At 28.9% G+C, this 5,035-nt stretch overlaps 1 long non-coding RNA gene across 1 annotated transcript; it reads right to left on the minus strand.

The window, feature by feature from the left end:
• Window positions 1-2,680: 2,680 nt before the first annotated feature.
• On the minus strand, window positions 2,681-3,824 carry LOC107916905 (uncharacterized). Its single transcript, XR_001689636.2, has 2 exons — window positions 3,260-3,824; window positions 2,681-2,960 (listed from the first exon to the last, which is right to left on the minus strand). It is a non-coding gene; the product is annotated as an uncharacterized lncRNA (long non-coding RNA).
• Window positions 3,825-5,035: the final 1,211 nt, after the last annotated feature.

Genomic DNA, 5,035 nt, shown 5'->3' on the forward strand with positions numbered 1-5,035 from the left:
CAATTTATTTATGAAGAGTTATTGGTTATGTACCTATTGTACACTTGAAAAATAAGACACACTATCAAAGCCTGCTATTAATAGATTTTGATTGTATTCAAAGTCTACTACTGAAATTTAATTTGCCTACTTCTTATCGTCAAGACAACGTAGAACAAAAAAAGGTACGTCTTTAAATAGTAAATCAACTTGATATATGATTTAAATATTTTTAAATGGTCTTCTTTTTAAGTTTTGATTACATGTGTTACACATTGGTGTAAGCATCTCATTTGTTCATGAAAATAAATATTAACTGATTTATTTATGTTGCTATAATAGGTTTTATAATTAAATAATATATTTGATTAACACATATCTAATATACAAATTTATGTTAACAAACCAATGAATTTTACGGTTATTCAGATTTGATTTACTTCAAAGAATTGTTAAATGTAGTAGTTCATATGTTTTATGTTATTCCATTTGTTAATTATTAGAGAAATGACATGAGCAATTGTAAATGAAAAGTTTTATGAGCTTGAATAGTTGGATTTTGAATTAAATTTCATGCATGTTTATGATAATGGTTATGAAAAAATTGCTAGTTTTTCAGTATGTCATATTTTTATGTTTGAGATGTGATGTTTATTGATATATTTAATATATGATTGTTTCTATACATGACCTAGGAAGTTATTCTTGGTAGTTAACTGATTATATAAAACTTTTGTTAGAAGGGTTTTAAAAGTATTTTGAATCTAACTCGGGACTTTTCGCATCTAAAGCAAGAATCATACCACTAGACCAAATACCCTGTATTTGAAGATTTTGACATATTCCTTGAAGCGAATATTTCATATAATTATTTAGAAATTATATTTATTGACTTAGTGGCATTATAGACTTCACATTGATTTAGACATTTCCAGTAATAAATGTCACAATAGTATTTATATGTGGATACAAAGTAAAAAGAACGATAGTAAAATTATCAATTTATTATAATTTAGTACAATTGAAACGCGTCTTAAAGTAAACCAGAAGTTTGCTGATACAAATGCATTTACTACTTGGCGTGACCAGTTAGACCATCCTGGATTATATATGATGTGAAAATTAATTGAGAATTCATATGGACTTCATTAAAGAACCAGAAGATTCTTTAATTTAAAAAATTTTCATTTGTTGCTTGTTCTCAATAAAAATTGATTGTTAGAAACTCACTAACTAAAGTTGAGATTTAATATCTTGCATTGCTGAAATGAATATGGGCTCATTCATCCACAATGTGGATGGTTTTGATAAAATATGATTTTGATAGATGAATCTACAAAATAATCACGTATGTATTATCAACTTGCAACCTGTCATTTGCAAGATTGTTTGTTTAAACAATTAATTTCAGATCATGCAATAAAGACAGTTCATCTTACTAATACTGATGAGTTTATATATTGCTTGTTTAAATAATTAATTTCAAATCATGCAATAAAGACAATTCATCTTGGTAATACTGATGAGTTTATATCTTAGTCTTTTATTGATTGAGTTTGAAAAACTTTTGTAAAAGTTTATTATTTATGCGCATAATGGTTTAGAGAAATTATTGATTGAACGCCTCTAATTAATGTCTAAACCATTACTTATGAGAACTAAACTTCTTATTTCAACATGAGATTATGTTGATTTACGTGTTGTACGCATCAAACCAATAAGTTATAAATACTCTCCATTACAATTGGTTTTTGATCAAAAGCTAAATATATATTATCTTTGAATTTTTGTATGTGTGTATATGTTCCAATTGCTCCATCACAACGCACAAAGATGAGTAACTCCTCAAAGAAAGTTGAGAATATATATTAATTACAAGTTTCTTTGTATTATTAGATGTTTTGAATCTATTGAAGATTTAATTATGACATGATTTGTAATTACAATTTTGATTTGATAGTTTTTCCGACATTAGGGGGAGAGAAATAATAATTTGTAATAAGTTAGGGGGAGAGTAATTTGAACCAAAAGTTTAATAAGGATAACTCATTACAAGTTAACTATCAGATGTATTTACAAACTTAATGAGAATAACCAAGTGTTATATACCATCTAATATTTTAATTTGAATCAAAGTCCTAGTAGGACAATCAGTTAGAATAAATAATAGATTGTTCAGTTCCAAAGATGAAAATTCTTCTAGATGGTCATATAGTGAAGGCAGGTGCTCCAGAAGAGATCCAAGACATAACTAACAAGTAAAACTCTAGAAGAGGTTCAGGTACCTGAAACTGAAGATTAAAATAATGAAAAAAGAGATCTCGATAAGTTATGTCAATTCGAAAAAATGTGGAACTGAATAAAAAAGTGGTCGACAAGGATTTTGCATACAATATTATTATTGAAATAATGAAATAAAAGGAGGATTTTGAATAAATCTATTGAGAAATATATATATGGAATAAATTGATCAAAATAGAGAGATGCAACTCAAGTACAATTAAATTTATGTAGTTTTTGAACCAGTAGCCCAAATATCTAAAGGTGTGAAGCCAAAGAAAGTGCAAATGAAGTAGTTTTGCATAAGCGGAATAAAAATATGAAGTTTTTCGCTAAGTCCTGGTATTGGTTATAAAAAGATATAATATTCTTTTGTGGTTGTAAGCGGGCCAATTTGCCTGGGTCTACATTAAAGCCGAAATAAAGAAACAAAAAACCAAAACAGTCCATTAAATGTCCAATTACATAACAAAAATAAAATAAAATAAACAATATAATGACTAGTCCAATTACAAATCCCTAACCCAAAACCCTGATGGCCAATTGGCACAATGCCTAAACCAAATCTCAGCCAAGGCAAACCCTAGCCTAATGCTTGCGCCGCAACCAGACAATGCCTCCGTACGCTCCAGCAGCCTCAGCCACGTCTGCGCCTCCGTACGCCTCACGCAAAGGGCCAGCGCATGCCCCGTACTTTGTACCTACAAACAAACGAAATAAAAACAGCAGCAAATAGGAAATAATGAAAAGAAAATTATATTTTTTATTTTGATTTTCTTTCTTTTCGGCTATAAATCCAAGAGTTTTGATTCTTGTAAGGGGGTTACATGCATATTACGCATACTAAAAATACATATTGAATAGAAAGTTCAAAGAGTAATTGAAAAAAAGGTGATCCCGAGTGCTTCATCAGCTTTTCTCTTGAATCTGTTTCATCTATTTTCTTTTCTATATTTTGCACACGTTTATTTACATAAGAAAGTAAGAAAGGAAAACATACCTTCAAACGAGCCATCAGAGACCATCTCTTCTTCGTTGAAATCGAAGCTTGAGATAGGTTTTCGGGGCTAAAAATCTGACCTTCTAAGATGAGGTTTAGAGTAGGAAAATGGAATGTTTCCATGGCGAGCTACCTTCCATCGGCTTCAATGGTGGAATGGTGGCAGTTGAAAGGACGAAAGGGGTTGGAAAAGCCCCAAAATTACGGCGCCGAAACCCTAGCAAATGGGTATTCAGTTTCTGGCTTGAAAAATAACTAATTGCCATTCCTTTTTTTATTTTTTTGAGAATGAAACGAAATGGCGCCGTTTCAAGGGGAAGGGTCTGCGCGTCGACCCGCTCTAGAACCCAAACCCGCGCCTTTGTGCCTCAAATGGGCTATTTGCGATATAAGTCCCTCCCTTTTGCGCCGCATTTCAGCTGACCCCTATTGGCATTTCATGTTTTTTTAATTTTCCCCAAAAGTCCGTGCGTTATTTCATTTGAGCCCACGCTTGTGCGCTGCGTTTTGGGAACCTGGAATATTTTTAGCTTGATCCCCTACGCATTTGCGCGCTTTGCCCATTGGTCCTCTTTTTTATTATTTTATTTATAAATTAGCCTATTCATTTTAATTTTTTTTAATTAGATCCTTCTGATTTGTGTGGTTCATTCCTTTTTTAATTTAATTCACTTAATTTATATATATATACACGTGTGAATGCACATTTTTTTTGAGTCTTCATGATGATTTTACCTCCTCTTTCATGACATCTTTATTTTTAAATTTTTTTATCGTATTATTTTAAAACATTTTTGTATAAATACTTCATTTGAATACTCTTATATACTATTATATCTATGGAATTCAGGATTAACTTAGTTTTCTTATTCTACATATATCATATTAATTCTATGTTACTTTATATACATGTTCTCTTTTAAATCTACTTGTACATATTCTTAAACCTTATATATATATAACATGTTTTATTATACAATGTTGTCATTTAAAAAAAAAAACTTCATGGTGTATGTTATTTAAATTATTTTCCCTTTTATATGTATATGATCATCTTTAGATAGATATTTCGAAAAAAATACTTTGTACATATGAGTATGTTTATAAGTCTATTATGTATATAATTTATAATAAAGTTAATTTAATCTTAAATGCATTATTAAGTGCATGTCCTTTTTGCAAATAACTATTTCTAAATTTATTTATGCATATATATGTTTTTATAAACCTATTGCATGCATTTCTTAAAGTTATATTTTACAATGTATTTTTGTTATTCTTGCATATCCTATACATTATTTAAATTTTCACATATATATTCCAATAAACATTTTTTCCCCTTTTGTATATTTCTTGATTTTAAAATTTTCTAATAATTGCATGCGTATATTTAGTTTGTCTTTATAAATGGTTTTTAATTGATCAATCCATCAACTCATACATCATATATATTACGTGCTTATCATTACTTTAAACTTGTTTCATATCACATTTTTTTATTTTGTTTTGTATATCTTGCGTTAATTATGTTATATTAGGCTATGAATATTATTTGTGGCATATTATTTTTATTTTTGTATCAATTATTCTCCATACATGATTGAAATTGGGTTTTATTCTTGGTTAGTTATATTTAATTGTTTGTTAGTTGATTAAATAAATTATATTATCTTCATTCATCTATTGGCGTCTTTTATCCCATATCATTGTTTTCCACTTGGTTTACGAAACGTGGTTTTATAAGGTCCAAATCTTCAAGATTAATTTTGTCTTATT

Source organism: Gossypium hirsutum, chromosome A09, assembly GCF_007990345.1.
Source record: "Gossypium hirsutum isolate 1008001.06 chromosome A09, Gossypium_hirsutum_v2.1, whole genome shotgun sequence".
Classification (NCBI taxonomy): domain Eukaryota; kingdom Viridiplantae; phylum Streptophyta; class Magnoliopsida; order Malvales; family Malvaceae; genus Gossypium; species Gossypium hirsutum.